General features: G+C 41.4%; 1 pseudogene; it reads right to left on the bottom strand.

Moving 5' to 3' along the window:
- Positions 1-1,547: 1,547 nt before the first annotated feature.
- LOC116862297 overlaps positions 1,548-20,088 on the bottom strand; it is a 35,399-nt pseudogene continuing 16,858 nt past the window's right edge.

Here is a 20,088-nt window from a genome sequence, read left to right on the forward strand (position 1 = left end):
GAACACTGAAAAAAATTAAAAAAAAATAAAAAAAAATAAGTGACAAGGCAAGAAACAACAATGTTGGAGAGGTTGTAGGGAAAGGGGAACCCTCTTACACTGTTGGTGGGAATGCAAGTTGTTGCAGCTGCTTTGGAGAACAGTGTGGAGATTCCTTAAGAAATTAAAAATAAAGCTCCCTATGACCCTGAAATTGCAGTACTGGGTATTTACCCCAAAGGTACAGATGTAGTGAAAAGAAGGGCCATCGGTACCCCAATGTTTATAGCAGCAATGGCCACAGTCACTGAATTGTGGAAAGAGCTGTGCTGCTCTTCAACGGATGAATGGATAAAGAAGATGTGGTCCATATACACTATGGGGTATTATGCCTCCATCAGAAAGGATGAATACCCAAATTTTGTAGCAACATAGACGGGACTGGAAGAGATTATGCCGGGTGAAATAAGTCAATCAGAGAGTCAATGATCATATGGTTTCATTTATTTGTGGAACATAAGGAATAACATGGAGGACATTGGGAAAAGGAGAGGAGAAATGAGTTGGGGGGAATTGGAGGGGAGATGAACAATGTGACACTGTGGGCTCTGAGAAAAAAACTGAGGTCTTTGGAGGGGGCAGTTGAGGGCATGGGTGAGCCTGATTGTGAGTATTATGGAGGGCACGGATTGTATGGAGCAGTGGGGGTGGTGCATAAGCAATGAATCTTGGAACAGTGAAAAAAATAAAAGAAAATTTAAAAATGTTTTATATTCCCGTGTGTGTGTGTGTGTGTGTGTGTGTGTAAGCTTCAGACTCTGTATGCAAACAACATCCTGGTTCAGGTTTACTCCTCTTTCCCACACTGTGATTAACATTGATACTGTGAGTATTGTTCAGGATAGAGGCAGTACCATGGCTCTTAATTCTCTTGCTTTGGATTTTTGATGCCCCTGTAGGCTCACATCCAGCAAGCACTTTACACTGCTTCTAATAAGCTTGGACAATGAGCTGGGTGGTCCTCTGATGAACAGAGAGTGTATCTGGGACTCCTGTAAGGTTCAGATGACAAACATGGAGATATTTATAATTCTTTGATGTTTTGGGACAGAACAAGAAAATATAAGTGACACTGTCTATTGTGCTTGTTGGTATAGAGGTTGATACCAAATTTCCAAGTCAGAGACTGAAGAGGAAGCACAGCATCATGTGTCCAGAGAGGCTCCCTTGGGGAAAAAGCTTGAAGGCATGAGTGCCAAAGACCCTGACATAAAACTTGCCCATATCCTCCAGCTGCACCTGCTCCTGGGCTTAAAGACAGAACTGGTGAGTGGTGTCCACCCCCTGGTGGTCCAGATCTTCTCCTACAGTGAGGTTTGTGTCTGGGCTTACACTGATGTCCTCTCACTGTGTCCCTTGCACAATAATACACATCCGTGTCCTCAGCTCTCAGGCTGTTCATCTGCAGATACAGCGTGTTCTTGCCATTGTCTCTGGAGATGGTGAAATCAGCCCTTCACAGAATCTGCGTAGTATGTGCTACTTCCACCTCTGCTAATACGTGTGACTCACTGCAGCCCCTTCCCTGGAGCCTGGCGGACACAACTCATGCCAGTACTACTGAAGGTGAATCCAGAGGCTGCACAGGAGAGTCCCAGAGATCCCCCAGGCTTCACCAGGTCTCCCCCAGATTCCACCAGCTTCACCTCACACTGGACACCTGCAGACACAAGACATTCTGGTCAAGAAACTATCACACATCCAGTGTTTCTCTCTCATATCCAGTCTCACACTCAAGGTCTCTTATTCTCTGAAAATTATCTTTTAAAAGAGCAACAAGGAAAACCCAGCCAAGCAGAAACTCCATGGTGAGTTTTGTCTATTCTGTCCTGATTAGTGAATGGGAACACCTGGAAGTATGGGGGCTGGGGCACCTCTCCCAGCTGCAGGGTTAGGGTTGGGCTGCTTTAGCAGCAGAGCAAAGGCACTATTTGCATGTCCTTTGAATATATATTCATCTTCGGGTCTATATGAACAGAGAGGGCAGTGACCAGAGAAGGTGTGATTGCATTTGATTTTGTGGTATTGACAGGCTTTTGGAAAATAAGATTTTTTTAATTATATCATTTTCCAGAGCACAGGGTTAACCTACATGTGCTACCTTTTCTTTTTTTACACATGCACAGAAATTTTTAGGTGTAGATTTCATGTGACCCCATTAAGAGATGAGAGTGAATAACTAGAATTTTAGATGGTTTTGATGAGTCTAGAGCATGTACAGGGTAATAGCGACCCCATGATATGTTCTGTGCTCCTCCCACAAAATGTACTTCACCCATGGACCACCTGCAGGACAGAATGTCAGGCTCATGAGGAAAGTGGAACCCCACCTGTAATAGGGACAGGATGATTTTGTTTGTTCTAGAGATTACCTGAAATAAAGAGAGAATCGTGTTCATGGAGTTGCATTTTCCCAGTTTCTAATGTTTCATTATTTCTGCATTCTGCCAGAGTCATCTCCGTTGTTCTCTGCAATAGCCTTGATGAGCGTACTTGACATTCAGGGTGTGTGTGGACCTGAACAGAGACCTGCTGACATCACTGCTAAAGGTGAAGAATGTATAATAGGTGTGCTTATGTTTATGTGGGTGGAGGTGGGATTCTAGGGAACAGATATTTGGGGCTCCCAGGAGTCTGTAATGTTGTGGACATTACCAACGACAACTCTGGCTGGATAGTAGGCCGTGTTCCCTGGTTAGTGTAGAGACCCATTAGAAAAAGGATTTCAGACAACTAAAGAGTGAAAAGGTCAACAGGTAATGTAGGTGCCTGTGAGTGTTTCCAGTATTGGGCACACCACGTGGACCCTACCATCATGATCCCAGGAAGAGTCACAGATGCAGGTGGGTTTCAAATGGGGACACGGTTAACAAAAGTACATTCATTGACAGGTGCACATCTCATGGCAATCAGTATAACACAACTTTGTAAGGTGATTTTCAGACTCCAGTCCCCCAGGGTGGTCACATCCACAACTTCTGGAAAGGTTAAAAAAACCAGCATCTTTAAAATAAAGTTCCACAGTCTCAGAAACCCTGTCTCCTTTTTCTAAAGGTTCTCCTATGTGTACACTGTGTCTGTTTCACAGCGTCCTAGGATAGCCAGCTGGGTAGTCCTACCTGCAGGAGGGAGCATGTAGGAAATCTACCCTTTAACCTCATTGAAAGACCTTATCAGTTACTTCTCACAACAAATGCAGTAGGGGAACTCCAGAGCATCAATGTTTGGGTTCATGTGTCACTAATGTCTTTGTCTTCTTCAGCTGCTATAACAATGTACATGGAGAGGGTGCTTTTAAATAACAGACACTCATTTCTCCCAGTTCTGTAGCATGGGAAGTCCCAGGTCAGGGGCAGACAGATTTGAAGTCTGGAGAGCACCTACCTCCTAGTCTATCCTTGCCCCATCACCAGACATGGGGACATAGTGCAGGGAGCTTTCCCAGTCCTGGTATATAAGGGCACTAATATCACCATGAGGCTGCACTCTCCTGACCTAAATGCTTCCCTAAGGCCCCACCTCTTCCTCATGCCACATTGTCCTTATGTTTCAACCTGTGGTGGTAGAGGTCACACACATTGAGCAGATCTCAGCAATGGAAAGATCCGTTAGTTATTCCCTGAAGGTAGAAGTCTCCTCCCAACCAGCATCTCAACCTGAGATTTCTCAAGGATCCAGCAGAATCTTCTGGTCTCTGCAAGCACACAGTGAACACAAGAACTTCAGAGCCAGTTGGTGACCTTGGGGAGTGGACAGCTTCCCTCTTAGACACTGGTTAAGACTTCAGTCCATCTCTATTATCATTTTATAATTTGTGCTTTTTCCCTGTGACATTCTTCTCATGTACAAAGGATTCAGACTGTTTTCTCCTTTCAATGGCACTTTTTCTCTTTTGTTCTCCAAGTTTTCATATTTTTCAGTGGAAATAGTCATTACAACCTGTCCTTGATTATTGCCTGCATGCACCTTAACCTTCATCCCTCCCTCTTCTCACACCCCACACTTGGGGAATCTAACAAGAATCCATGGGTTCTCCCTCCTTGGTGAGTGTAGGAGATTGCCTCTACACAAGATGCTTCCCTGAGTGAAAGCGATAAATTTTTAGATTCTCTCTCATGTTAGCGTGTGTGTGTGTGTGTGCGTGTGTGTGAGACAGAGAGAGAGAGAGAGAGAGAGAGAGAGAGAGAGAGAGATCTTCAGACTCCACATTTACACAATGTCCTCGTGGGTTTCTCTCTGCTTTCACATGCTTCAATAATATTCATGCTGTGAGCACGGTTCCAGACAGTGACCCTCTCACTGGTATTTCTTCACTTTCCTTACTATTTTTTTGCCTCTATAGCCTCATGGTCAGATTGCACTTTATGCTGCTTCTAGAAAACTTACACATTGAGCTGGGTGGTCCTGTGACACACAGTGAGTGCAGCTAGGACTCCTGAAAATGTTCAGAATATGTGCATGTAGATATATGTAATTCATTCATATTTAGGGACAGGAACAAATATATGCAAGTGACACTGACTTTTGCACTTGTTAGTATAGTTGATTTCCTAACTTCTTACATAAGCAAGTGAAGAGGAAGCACAGAATCATATGTATAGAGAGGCTCCCCGGGAGAAAGTACTCCATGGAAAGAAAACCCCAGCCCCTAACAGGAAACCTGCCCGTTTCATCCATTAACATCTGCTCATGTCGTTAAAGACAGAATTGTAGGGTGCACCTGCTGTTGTTCCATATCCCCTTCTATAGTGTGGTTTGTATTTGGGCTCACACTGATGTCCCCTCACTCTGTGATTCACACAGTGTTTTATACATACATTTCCTCAGTTCTCAGGCTGTTCTTCTGCAGATACAGTGTGTTCTTGGTGTCATCTCTGTAGCTGGTGAGTCGGCCCTTCACAGAGTCTGTGTAGCTTGTGCTACTTCCATCATTGCTAATATGTGAGACCCACTGCAGCCCTTTCCCGAAGCCTGGAAGACCAAGCTCATGGCATTGCTACTGAAGGTGAATCCAGAGGCTGCACGGGAGAGTCTCAGGGACCCACCAGGCTTCACCAGGTCTCTCCCAGACTCCACCAGCTGCCCCTAACACTGGAAACCTGGAGGCCCAAGGCATCCTGGTCAAGAATCTTTCACACATCCACTGTTTCTTTCACTACAATCCACTCACATACTCAATGTTTTTTTTTTTTCTCTATGAATAACATGCGATGTAGGTACTCATTTATCACCATTTTATGGGTGGATACATCCACACTGCAACAGAGAGGGGCTTTATGAGTGTCCAAGAGCACACAGCAGGTGAGTGTAAGCTCATGTCTGGACCTGTGCTCCCCACCACGGGGCTTTCCTGTTTGCCCAAATCACCTCCAGGTCAGAGTTGATCTTATGCGGTGTGGTCTACAATGTTCCTGAGTTTCAAGATTCCTAAATAGACTGAATGGTGGAAACCAACTCTTTCTGTCACAGAATCTTGGAGACACTGACCATCCTAGGGACAGACTCACAGAGTTGATGCAGACACTGGGTTTTCAACAACCACAAGGAGCATTTATACATGATCTTTCTATACACACCCATGGAAGCCTCAATAAAAGTAAAACAGTGGAATCATCAGCAAACAATGAAACTTAGAACATTTGAGATCAGAATGGATGTTGTCATTTAGGGAAAATTCTTCATCCATGAAATGGAGATCATTGCACTTCTAATCTCACAGTTATTGACAAGATAGTACAGTTAAACTTATACCAGTGACCTAGCACTTTCCAAATTTGGGTATTAACTTTCGGATGATTGATTCCAAGAAAGGAAGGCACTTCTGTGTTTCAACACACATTAAAAACCTCTGCACTATCTTCTGAGAGTGAAAGCAATGGTTCCCTTTCCATGCAGCTAAAATCTGATATTGTGCCTACAATTGTTCCCAATTATTTTTAGTGTCAGTCACTTATAAAATTTCCCTTCATCTGAAAATTCCCTTCAGAAGCAGGTACTGGAATACATGAATGGTGCCAGCTGTTGAAGACCAGGGGATGAGCACATCGGAGATGGGTAACCTCAAGCTTGGATGTGTTCCCTACCGAGGAATGGGAGGTGCAAGGGAATGCCAGCTGACACTTTTCCTTGCTTCCTGAGTACCCAGCAGCACCCTGGGAACCAACCAGGTCCAGGAGCACAGGACTACTGCACAGAGGCAGGAAAAGGGGAGGCAATTTTCCTGGACATGCTACCCATGAAGTTTGGACACAGATGATCTAGGAAGAGCATCTGTGGTGTTAACTTCTACTGATGTGGCACTGCAATGAGAATCAGGACTATTTTATTTTTATATTATTCAAATATTTTATTTATTTATTTATTTATTTATGAATAAAGGAAGATACTTGAGGGTCCATTTTTGGCCTATCTATTCTCTTCCACTGATCTATGTGTCTGTTTTTCTGCTAATACCATGATTTCTTGATGATCCCAGCTTTGCATTGTCAGGGTCCCACCTTTTTTTTTTCCTTTTTTTAATTTATTTTTTATTTTATTATTTTTTAAGCTTTATTTTTTTAATTAAGTTCAATTAGCCAACATATAGTATGTCATTAGTTTTTGATATAGCATTCAACTATTCATTAGTTGCACACAATACCCAGATCACATGCCCTCCTTAGTACCCATCACGGGCTACCCAATCCCCCCCCCCCCCCAAAATTTTTTCCCAGAGTCCAAAGTCTCTCATGGTTTGTCTCCCTCTCTTGAATTCTTCTCATTCAGATTTCCCTCCCTTCTCCTGTGGTCCTCTGCACTATTCTTTATATTCCACATATAGCTTTATTTTATTTTTTCAGTGTTCCAAGATTCCTTGTTTTTGCATCACACCCAGTGGTTCATGTAATACATGCCCTTCTTAATACCCACCACCAGGCTCCTCTGTGATTTGGGTCCCTTTCTGTTCCATACAGATTATAGGGTTGGTTTTTGTTTGTTTTGTTTTGTTTTGTTTTGTTGTTCTGTGAAACATGACAATGCTATTTTGATAGAGATTATTTTGAATATGTAGACATCTCTGGGCAGTGTAGACATTTTAACACTGTTTATTCTTCCATTCCATGAGCATGGAATATTTCTCCATCTCCTTGTGTCTTTCTCAATTTCTTTCATAAGGGTTCCGTAGTTTCTAGAGTACAAGTTTTACTTCTTTGGTTAGGTTTATTCCTAGGTGTCTTATGGTTTTGGTACAATTGTGAATGGGATCAATTCCTATCTCTTCTTTCTTAAATCACATTTTTAGTGTATAGAAATGCCAGTGATCTCTGTGCATTGATTAAACACCCTGCCACGTTGGTCAACTTCTGTATAAAATCTAGCAATGTTGGGGTGGAGTCTTTTTGGTTTTCCACAGAAAGTATCATGCCATCTGCAATGAGAGAGAATTTGACTTCTTATATGCCAACTTGAATTCCTTTTATTTCTTTTTGTTGTCTGATTGCTGTGGCTAGGACTTCTAGTACTATGATGAACAATAGTAGTAAAAATGGACATTCCTGTTGTGTTCCTGACCTTAAGGGAAAAGCTTTCTGTTTTTCTACATTAAGAATGATATTTCCTGTAACTATTTGTGTAAGGGCCTATTTAGCCAGAGTGGCCCCACCTCGGTTGAACAGCCATTTTGTTGTTTATGCAATAAAACTTAAACTGACCCTGCCCCCATGGGGAACTTACTTAAAAGCAAGTCCAGGAAACCAGTCCCAGATAACAAAGCCCAAATACAAGGGTGGGTCAGGTGAGATGGAGATAACAGCCTAATGCAGGGATGAGTCATGTCAGGTGGAGACATCCAATCAGTGGAATATGCATATTGTCTCCCTAGTTACAAAGGAGTGTGGGCCCCACCTTTTGAGCACCATTTTTGGGCGCCATTTCTGACCAAGGTGATAGGCTAATTCAAATAGCTACTATGGGGTGAACTGTAGTTCAAATGGCCACTCGTGTGTGACCTAGCATGACTGTGCAGCTTTCTCTGTGTGTTGCAATCTCATTGGCCACCTGTGTATGGTCAGGCACAACCACATGGCCCTTGATCTATAAAAATTATTCTGTGAGGCAGGGAGGGGTCGCCCTCTCTGTAAGGGGTGGCCCCGACTGGTCTGTCTGACAGTCGGTTTGATTCTTGATGCTTGGCATGAAATAAAGCTTCCCTTGACCTTCACTTTGTATCAGTCTCGCTTCTTTGAACATGGACCCATTATTGGGGGACCCAACAATTTGTAGATGGCTTTTATTCTGTTGAGGTATGTTCTTTCTATCCCTATACTTTGAATAATTTTAATCAGGAAAGGATGCTGTATTTTGTCAAACACTTTTCCTATTAAATTGAGAGGGTTAAAAGGTTCTTCTCTCTTCTTTTGTTAAAGTGATCTCTTATGTTGATTGATTTGCAAATACACCAGAAATAAACCCCACCTGGTCCTGGTGAATAATCCTTTTAAAGTACTATTGGATGGAGCACTGGGTGTGGTGCATAAACAATGAATCTTGGAACATTGAAAAAAATAAAATCAAATTAACATGTTAAAAAAATAAAATTTGGGGGCACCTGGGTGGCTCAGTGGGTTAAAGCCTCTGCCTCCGGCCCAGGTCGTGATCCCAGGGTCCTGGGATCGAGCCCCTCATTGGGCTCTCTGCTCGGCGGGGAGCCTCCTTCCCTTCCGCTCTCTCTGCCTGCCTCTTTGCCTACTTGTGATCTCTGTCTGTCAAATAAATAAATAAAATCTAAAAAAAAGACTTCACTTTGCTTATAAAAAAATAAAAATAAAATAAAATTTGTGACTCCCCCCCACCAAAAAAAAAAAACAAAACAAAACAATAAATAAATGGTGAATCAAAAAAAGAATGTACTGTTGTATCATATTGGTTAGTACCTTTGTGAGTATTTTGGCATTCATGTTCTGCATCCACTGGTCTGTAATTCTCCTTTTTGATGAGGCCATTGCCTAGATTTGAGATCATTGTAATGCTGGCATCACAGAAGGAGTTCAGAAGTTTTCCTTCCATTTTTTGAAACAGCTTCAGTAGAATGGGTATGATTTCTTGAGTGTTTGGCAGAATTCATGGAATTCTGTGGAATGGGAAGTCATCTGGCCCTGGACTCTTGTTTTTGATTGCTGCTTCAGTGTCCTCCTGGCTGAGTGTCTGTTCATATATTCTACTTCTTCCTGTTTCAGAATTGGTAGTTTATTAGTTTCCAAGAATGCATCCATTTCTTCCAGACTGCCTAATTTGTTGGCATATCGTGATTCATAGTATGTTCTAACAACTGTGCATTTCCTTGGTATTCATAGTCAACAAAACTAAGAGTACACCCAGGGAATGGGAGGAGATATTTGAAATGACATTACAGATAAAGTGATGGTATTGAAGATCTATAAAAAACTCTGCTGTGCAGAAGCCTTTGATCTTGATGAAGTCCCAAAAGTTCAACAACATATGGATGGGTCCTGTCATTTTTTCCAATCTGCAACCCTGTGCCATTTTATGGGCGCATTTAGGCCATTCACATTACAGTGATTATTGAGAGATATGTTTTTATTGACATCATGTTACCTGTGAAGTCTTTGTTTCTATAGATTGTCGCCATAAATTTCTGTTCAATAATATTCTTGGTGATATGGGATCGGGAGGGAGACAAACCATAAGAGACTTTTTTAATCATGTAATTTTAAAACAATTTTTATTTAATATTTTAATTTCAGTGTTCCAGAATTCATTGTTTATGCACCACACCCAGTGCTCCATGCAGTGCATGCCCTCCTTAATTCCCACCACCTGGCTCACCCACCCTCTCATCCCCCTCCCCTCCAAAACTCTAAGTTTGGTTCTCAGAGTTCACAGACTCTAATGGTTTGTCTCCCCTACAATTTTCCACAACTCACTTCTCCTCTCTACCTCCTGATGTTCTCCGTGTAATTCCTTATGCTCTATTAAGGTAAACCATGTGGATAATTGGGTCTCTCTGCTTGACTTACTTCACTCAGGATATCTCTTCCAGTCCCGTCCATATTAATACAAAACTTGGGTATTCACCCTTTCTGATGGAGGCAGAAGACTCCATAGTATATATGGACCACATCTTCCTTATCCATTCATCTGTTGAAGGGCATCTTGGTTCTTTCCACAGTTTGATGACTATTGCCATTGGTGCCATAAACATTGGGTTACAGATGGCCCCTCTTTTGACTACATCTGTATCTTTGGGGTAAATACCCAGTAGTGCAATTGCAGGGTCATAGGGAAGTTCTATTTTCAATTTCTTAAGGAATCTCCTCACTGTTTTCCAAAGTGGTTGCACCAACTTGCATTCCCACAAGCAGTGTAAGAGGGTTACCCTTTCTCCACATCCTCTCCAACACACGTGGCTTACTGTTTGTTAATTTTGGCCATTCTAACTGATGACAATTGGTATCTCAATGTGGTTTTGATTTGAATCTCCCTGATGGCTAATGATGATGAACATTATTATAGGTGTCTGTTAGCCATTTTTATGTCTTCATTGGAGAAGTATCTGTTCATGTTTTCTGCCCATTGTTTGATGTGATTATCTGTTTTGTGCATTTTGAGTTTGAGGAGTTCTTTATAGATTTTGGATATCAGCCCTTTTTCTGTACTGTCATTTGCAAATATCTTCTCCACTCCCGTGGGTTGCCTCTTTGTTTTGTTGACTGTTTCCTTTGCTGTGCAGAAGCTTTTGATATTGATGACGTCCCAAAAGTTTATTTTTGCTTATTTTTTTCCTTTGCTTTTGGAGATATACCTTTTTTTAAGATTTTTTTTTATTTATTTCACAGAGATCACAAGCAAGTAGAGAGAGAGAGGAGGAAGCAGGCTCCCCGCCGAGCAGAGAACCCAATGCTGGCCTCAATCCCAAGACCCAGAGACCATGGCCTGAATGAAAAACAGAGGCCTTAACACTGAGCCATGCAGGCACCCCTGGAGACATTTCTTGACAGAAGTTGCTGTGGCTGATGTCAAAGAGGTTACTACTGCCCGTGTTCTCCCCTGGAATTTTGGTAGATTCCCACCTCATATTGAGGCCTTTTATCCATTTCGAGTTTATCTTTGCGTATGGTGTAAGAGAATGGTTGAGTTTTATTCTTCTACACGTCGCTGCCCAATTTTCCCAGCACCATTTATTGAAGAGACTTTTTTCCACCGGTTATTTTTTCCTGCTTTGTTGAAGATTATTTGACCATTAAGTTTCTGGTCCATATCTTGGCTCTCTACTCTGTTCCACTGGTATGCGTGTCTGTGTTTGTGCCAGTACCATGCTGTTTTTGTGACAACAGCTCTGTAGTAAAGCTTGAAATCAGGCAACGTGATGCCCCCAGCTTTGTTTTTATTTTTCAGCATTTCCTGAGCAGTTCAGGGTGTTTTCTGGTTCCATTCAAATTTTAGGATTGTTTGTCCTAGCACAGAATGATGAAAAACATTCCATGCCCATGGATTGGAAGAATAAATATTGTTGAAATATCTATACTGGCCAGAACAATCTATACTTTCAGTGCCATCCTGACCAAAATACCACTGGCATTTTTCAAAACAAGAACTTTGAGTGACACACTAGATTAGACTGATTTCTTATTTTATGTTTTAATTTTTTTTTATTTAAATTCAGCTCAGTTAACACACAGTGCATTACTGGTTTCAGAGGTAGATTTAGTGATTCATCAGGTGCATATAACACCGAGTGCTCATTCCATCAAGTGTCCTCCTTAATATCCATCAGCCAGTTACCACGCCCCCCAAGCCACTCCTAGTTTAAAACAAAATTTTGAGTATAATTTCAGGATTTAGATTGGGGAGTTTTCATCCTAGAATTATAGCTTTATTTATTGATTTATTCTCACAACATTATCTGCTAAATTCCTTTTTAAATTATGTTCAGTTAGCCACCATATATACACCATTCGTTTTTGATTTAGTGTTCAACAATTCATTATTTGTGTGTAACTCCCACTGCTCCTCCAAGCATGTACCCTCCTTATCGCCCATCCCCATGTTACCCCATCCCCTTAACCACACTCCTCCAATACCCTGTTTGTTCCCCAAAGAAACATATTGATTTTGATATCATTTATTTGGGGTTTTCTAGTTTTCCTTTTGACAAATCTAGGCAGAGGTTTCTCAATTTTATCATTTTTGTTTTTTGTTTTTTTATTATTCAATAAATGAGACCTTGATTTTTGGTCTGTTCTGTTTTATCTATATCATCTATATCTATATCTATATTTATATATCTATATAATTTATTATTGCTCTAATCTTCACTAATTCCTTCCTTCACCTGTGTTTAGGATTTAGTCATTGTACCTTCTCTAGCTCCTTCAGGTGTAACGTTAGATTGTTTCTTTTCTGTCCATGTGCTCATGGCAGGAATGGGCACAATCTACAGATTTTTCTTGCTTCTTGAGGTCTTCCAGTATGCTCTGTATTTCTGTCTTAGGACAATTTTTGCTGCAGAATAATTAGGGGAAAGTGAAAAAAGGTTTCATACTCCTGTGTATGTGTGTGTGTGTAATATCCAGACAACACATCACACCTGGAATGGGTCCACTGCTTTCCCATGTTGTCACTAACATTGATGCTGTGAGCATTGTTTAAGACAGTGACTCCCTAAAAAAAGACCCTTTCCTCTTTTACTTTGGATTGTTGATGCCTTTGTGGCCTGATGTCCAGCATGCACTTTATGCTGCTTCTAGCAATTTTGCATGTTGAGTTGGGTGGACCTGTGATGCAGTGAGAGCAGCTGGGAGTTCTTTAAAGGCTCACTTGATGAGCACCAGTTTATTTGTAATTCGTTGGTATTTACAGACAGCAATAAACAACGTGAGTGACTCTGTATTTTGTGTATTTTAGTATAATTGTTTTCCCACTAGAACAATTTTTCAAAGTCAGAGAGTGAAGAGGTAACCACAGAATCATGTGTACAGAGAAGGTCCATGAGGGAAAGTGTTCTCTGGAGAGAAATTGCCAGATTCTGATAGGAAACCTACCCATAAACACCATGTGCATCTGCTCCAGGGGCTTAAGGACAGAATTAGAGAGTAGTGTCCACTCCCTGGTGTTCCGGATCAACTCCTACAGTGAGGTTTGAGTCTGGGCTCACACTGCAGTCCCCTCAATGTGTCTCTTGCACGGTAATTCACAGCCGTGTCCTCGGCTCTCAGGCTGCTCATCTGCAGATACAGCGTATTCTTGCTGTTGTCTCTGGAGATGGTGAATCGGCCCTTCACAGAGTCTGTATAGTATGTGTAACTACCACTACTGCTAATACTTGTGACCCACTGCAGACACTTCCCTGGAGTCTGGTGGACCCAGTTCATCCAGTAGCACTGAAGGTGAATCCAGAGGCTGCACAGGAGAGTCTCAGGGACCCCCCAGGCTTCATCAGGTCTCCCCCAGATTCCACCAGCTGCACCTCACACTGGAAACCTGCAGACACAAGACATCCCTGTCAGGAAACTGTCACACATCTAGTTTCTTTTACTCATATCCATTCACATCCTCAATGTCTCTTTCTCACCCTGAATTATCTTTTAAAAGAGCAACAAGGAAAACCCAGCCAAGTGCAAACTCCATGATGAGTTGTCTGTGTTCTGTCTTGATTACTGATTGGACCACCTGAAACTACTGGGCTTGGGCTCCTCTCTCAGCTGCAGAGTCAGGGCTGGGCAGTTTTAATCGGCAGAGGGAAGGCCCTATTTGCATCTTTTCTGAGTATATAACATATTTTCCAGGTAGCATCCTCAAGATGGCAGTGCCCTAGAGCAGTTGTGAGGGTCCTGGGGGAGTTTGTTCACCATGATATCTTTGAGGAACCACACTCTTTTATTCTGTGATTTTGCTAGAGAAACTGCTTAGCACCCATTATCTTCCTTTTTTCAAATATGCACCCCATTATCATGATATAGGTGCGAATTTTACCACTATTTTACAGGTGGATATATACACACTGTAGCACAGATTGCTTGTGTGAATGTCCAGGTGTGCACAGCTGGTGAAATTAAGCCACAGAGTGTGAGTATGTGCTCCTCTCCATGGAACCTGTTTGCTCCCTTTAACCTTCTGCAGGATAGAGGTGGACATGAGATTTGCAGGCTTTCTGAATGTCCAGTAGTCCGAATAGACAGATGTGTGGAGACCAGTTCTTTCTGTTACAGAAACCTGGAGCCACTCAGAAGCCTTGACAGAGACTCAAAGAGGTGCTGGAGACAATGTGGCTTATCAACAACTACAAGAGACATTTCCACCTGATCTCTCTTTTCACATCAATGGAAATACTCAATAAAATTATAAGAATAGAATTATTAAACAATTAATGTCAGAACACCTGAGATCAGAAAGCATGCTCTTAGTTAAAGACAATTCTTCATCTCTGAAATCGAGATCATCGTACTTCTACATTCACATTTATTGCCATGATGATATCAATTATATTTATCCCAATGTTTCACCCTTGGCATGTTTGGTTATTACCATTTTGATGGCTTATTAAAAAAATGGAATACTCTTCTGTATTTCCACAAAATTACAAACTATTTACTCTGTTCTTGTCCAGGAGAGGTTAGCAAAGCATAGAGCTGGAAACCTTTGAGAGGAGACCAGCCTCCCTCCACCTTTTGTCCTGGGTCTTGACCTCCATGCTTCTTGAGTCAGAGGGATTGTGAGCACACCCTGATGGTCTCAGTGCACCAACAGGTGTCACAGGCCCTTGCAGGGACTCCTCTTCTCCCTCCCCCTTTTATCCAACATGCGAGGAGTTACCCTACCAGCGCGACCACCACTGATTGTCCTGTTGAAAGGATATCTCCCCGCACTTACTTGCTATAATTGAGCTCCTCACTCTGTTCCTTGGCTACAATATCCAGATATATTTACTGTAATCAGAGGTGAGCAGGAATCCTGAATCAAGTCCTTACAATCAGGTGCCCTCAACTGCTTAGGCCTTTCCCTCCTGAGGGTACAAATTCATAGGTTCTCTTATATGGTAAATGTCCCCTCTCCCAGTAAGGTGAGGGTCAACTGCTTGTCCTGGGAGGACTAGTCCTAGCAACCATTTCTCTATATTTTTCCAATTATATTTGATGTGAATCTCTAATGAAATTGCCATTGGTCTGAGAATTATCTTCAGCAGGTATTAGATGTTAGTCATTCTGACAGTTATGAGGTGACATCTTTCCATGGTTTTGATTAGTGCTTCCCTGATGATGACTGACGTTGAGCATCTTTTCATGTACCTGATAACCATCTGGATGTCTTCTTTGGATAGTGCCTATTTCTTTCTTCTGCCCATTTCTTAACTTCATCATTTGCATGTTGAGTGTGGTAAAGTCTTTATAGGTTATGGATATTAAATTTATCAGATATGCCTTTTTCAAATATTTTCTCCCATTTATGACTTGTATGTGGAATTTATGAAGGAAAACTGATGAACGTAAGGGAAGTGGGAAAAGAACAAAGAGGAGGGAGGGAAACAACCATAAGTGACTCTTAGTAATAGAGAACAAACTATAAGTTGATGGAAGTAGATGAGTGAGGATTGGGGAGATGGATGATGAGCATGAAAAAAGGCACTTGTTGTGATGAACACTAGGTGTTGTATGTAAGTGATGAATCAGTGATTATACTGCAGAAACCAATAGCACACTGTGTGGTAAATAATAAAATTTAAATTAAATATAAAATAAGAAAAAAGCTGCTGGTACTGGAAGACATGTGTGGTTTCAGGCAGTGAGGACCAAGGAACAATACATTGTAAACATGCATCCTCAAGCTCTGGCTTGCTCCCTGCAGAGGAATGGGAGGTGCAAGGGAAGGCCAGCTGACACTTGTCCAAGCTTCATGAGTTCTCAGATGCACAGCTGTGAACCAGCCTGGCCCAGGAGCTCAGGACAACCACACTTGGGCAGGATGTGGGATGCAGGGTGTTTGGACAGCTGCTGGTGAGGTGTGGGTACAGACGATTTAGGAAATGCCAACCCATATGGCACCACACAGAGAGTCATGACTGTTTTAGTTAATTAATGTCCACAACTGGTCAGGAATCAAGTGGATAAAAACAAAAAGTTGAGTATCATTACTCTAGATCCCAATGGTTATGACCTTTGGGACACAATTTCTCTCTTTCTACCTAAATTAGAGAAAACGTTAAAATTATTCTGAAACTTTAAAACCATTCACTAAATATATGAGCATAAATTTTCTGTTAGTCATTAAAAATGCCTTCCTTTAATTGTTTATTTTAGAAAACAAAACCACCACTTAATATGTAGAATATTAAATATCTGAAATGCAATGGTAACAAGCATATACACCACATGATTTCACACTGAAGCATCTCCAATAGAGTCTCACTTCTTTTTTTTTTAATTTTTCAGCGTAACAGTATTCATTATTTTTACACCACACACAGTGCTCCATGCAATCCGTGCCCACTCCAATACCTACCACCTGGATCCCCCAGCCTCCCATCCCCCGCCCCTTCAAAACCCTCAGATTGTTTTCCAGAGTCCATAGTCTCTCATGGTTCACCTCCCCTTCCAATTCCCCTCAACTCCCTTCTCCTCCCCATCTCCCCTTGTCCTCCATGCTATTTGTTATGCTCCACAAATAAGCGAAACCATATGATAATTGACTCTCTCTGCTTGACTTATTTCACTCAGCATAATCTCTTCCAGTCCCATCCATGTTGCTACAAAAGTTGGGTATTCATCCTTTCTGATGGAGGCATTATACTCCATAGTGTATATGGACCACATCTTCCTAATCCATTCGTCCGTTGAAGGGCATCTTGGTTCTTTCCAGAGTTTGTTGACCGTGGCCATTGCTGCTATAAACATTGGGGTACAGGTGGCCCTTCTTTTCACTACATCTGTATCTTTGGGGTAAATACCCAGTAGTGCAATGGCAGGGTCATAGGGAAGCAATATTTTTAATTTCTTGAGGAATCTCCACACTGTTTTCCAAAGTGGCTGCACCAAGTTGCATTCCCTCCAACAGTATAAGAGGGTTCCCCTTTTTCCATATCCCCTCCAAAACATGTTGCATCCATATTCATCAGTGATCTTGGTCTGAAATTCTCCTTTTTGGTAGGGTCTTTGCCTGGTTTGGGGATCAGGGTAATGCTGGCTTCATAGAGTCTGGAAGTTTTCCTTCTGCTTCAAGTTTTTCAAACAGCTTCAGGAGAATAGGTATTATTTCTTCTTTGAAAGTTTGGTAGAATTCCCCAGAGAATCCGTCAGGTCCTGGGCTCTTGTTTTTTGGGAGGTTTTTGATCACTGTATCAATCTCGTTACTAGATATCAGTCTATTTAAGTTGTCGAGTTCTTCCTGGTTCAATTTGGGGAGTTTATAGTTTTCCAGGAATGAATGCATTTCATCTAGGTTGCTCAGCTTATTGGCGTATAACTGTTGATAACAACTTCTGATGATTGTTTCTACTTCCTTGGTGTTAGTTGTGGTCTCTCCCTTTTCATTCATAATTTTATGAATTTGGGCTTTCTCTCTTTTCTTTTGGATTAGTGTGGCCAACGGTTTATCGATCTTATTGATTCTTTCAAAAAACCAGCTTCTACTTTCATTGATATGTTCTACTGTATCTCTGGTTTTTACCTGATTGATCTCAGCTCTAATCTTGATTATTTCCCTTCTTATGTGTGGAGTTGGTTTGATTTGTTGTTGATTCTCCAGTTCTTTAAGGTGTAGAGACAGCTGCTGAGTTCTGGATTTTTCAATTTTTTTGAGGGAGGCTTGGATGGCTATGTATTTCCCCCTTAGGACCGCTTTTGCTGTATCCCATAGGTTTGGACCGAAAATGTCTTCATTCTCATTGGTTTCCATGAATTGTTTCAGTTCTTCTTTGATCTCCTGGTTGATCCAAGCATTCTTAAGCAAGGTGGTCTTTAGCTTCCAGGTGTTTGATTTCCTTCCAAACTTTTCCTTGAGATTGAGCTCCAGTTTCAAAGCATTGTGATCTGAGAATATGCAGGGAATAATCTGTCTTTTGGTATCAGTTGAGTCCTGATTTGTGACCCAGTACATGGTCTATTCTGGAGAAGGTTCCATGTGCACTTGAGAAGTATGAGTATTCTGTTGTTTTAGTGTGGAATGTTCGGTATATATCTATGAGGTCCATCTGGTCCAATGTGTCATTCAATGCTCTTGTTTCTTTATTGATTTTCTGCTTCGATGATCTGTCTATTTCTGAGAGAGGTGTGTTAAGATCTCCTGCTATTAATGTATTCATATCAATATGACTCTTTATCTTGATTAACAGTTTCTTATGTAATTGGCTGCTCCATATTGGGGGCATAGATAATTTCAATTGTTATATCATCTTGGTGGATAGTCCCTTTAAGAATTATGTAGTGTCCTTTTGTATCTCTGACTACAGTCTTTAGTTTAAAATCTAATTTGTCTGATATGAGAATCGCTACCCCAGCCTTCTTTTGAGGCCCATTGGCATGAAAGATGCTTCTCCATCCCTTCACTTTCAATCTGGGTGTATCTTTAGGATCATAATTGGTCTCTTGCAGACAACATATGAATGGGTCCTGTCGTTTTATGCAATCTGCAACCCTGTGCCATTCTATGGGCGCATTTAGGCCTTTCACATTGAGAGTGATTATTGATAGATATGTTTTTATTGATATCGTGTTACCTTTGAAGTCTTTCTTTGTGTCGATTGTCTCTATATTTCTGTTCAATGCTATTCTTAGAATATTTCCTCTTTTATAGAACCCCCCTTAATATTTCCTGCAGTGTTGGCCTGGTGGTTGCATAGTCTTTTAAGCCTTGCCGGTCTTGGAAACTCTTTATCTCTCCATCCATTTTGAATGTCAGTCGTTCTGGATAAAATATTCTTGGCCGCATGTTCTTCTCATTTAGTGCCCTGAATATATCTTGCCAGCCCTTTCTGGCTTGCCAGTCTCTGTGGACATATCTGACGTTATTCTGATGGGCTTTCCTCTGTAAGTAAGGAGCCTCTTTGTCCTAGAGGCTTTCAAGAGATTATACCTACAATTATGATTCCTCAATTTGACTATCAGGTGCCTTGATGTTTTCCTGGAATCTATAATGTTGGGTGGTGACCGTTCGGCCTCTAGTACATGAACGCTGGTTCCACTCAAGAGATTGGGAAAATTTTCATGAAGAACTTGTTCCCCTTTATCTTCTAGACTTCTTTCTTTCTCCTCCCCTTCAGGGATTCCAATAATTCTGACGTTGGAACCTTTCATGGCATCATTTATTTCCCTGATTCTGTTTTCGTGGCTTCTAAGCTGTTTGTTCCAGGCTTCCTCCTGATCCTTTCTCTCTATTTGTTTGTCCTCCAGATCACGAATTCTATCTTCTTTCTCAGTTACCTTAACTTTGAGAGAATTTAGATTAGATTGGAACTCATTGAGAGCTTTGTGAACCTCTTCCCTGGTAGCTTTCAACTCAGCCCTAACATTGTGAACATCTTCCCTGGTTGCTTTCAGTTCAGCCGTAATCAATTCCGTTTGGTCATCCATGGCTTTCTCCAACCTAGCTATTGCCTGGATAATTGTTAGCCTGAATTCTGTCTCCGACATATTGTCTATGTTCATAGCCATTAGCTCTGTTGCAGAAGGCCCATCCTCTGTATTTTTCTTCTGTTGGGCATTCCTCCTCCTAGTCATTTTGGTGAGAGATGACTGAACGGATGTAGCTGGATGTATCGACTGTGGTGCAGTCTGGGTGCACCTTGGAACACTTCTGAGCAATCAGGATTCCCCACCCAAATGAGAGAAAAAAGAAAAGAAAAAGAGAAAAAAGAGAGAGAGAGAGAGGAAAGAAAGGGAAGATAAAAGAGAAGGTTCAGCTCAAATGGGCCCCAAGGTATGATTCAGGAAGTATACAAACAAAAACAGACAAACAAAAAGACTGATAAAAGTATATGACAAGAGAGGAAAAAAATTCTATTTATATTTATAAGCAAATAAAGGAAGAACCTTGTCGAAAATAACCCCAAGTGTAAGATTT

Source organism: Lontra canadensis, unplaced genomic scaffold (assembly GCF_010015895.1).
Source record: "Lontra canadensis isolate GAN:19392208 unplaced genomic scaffold, GSC_riverotter_1.0 scaffold231, whole genome shotgun sequence".
Classification (NCBI taxonomy): domain Eukaryota; kingdom Metazoa; phylum Chordata; class Mammalia; order Carnivora; family Mustelidae; genus Lontra; species Lontra canadensis.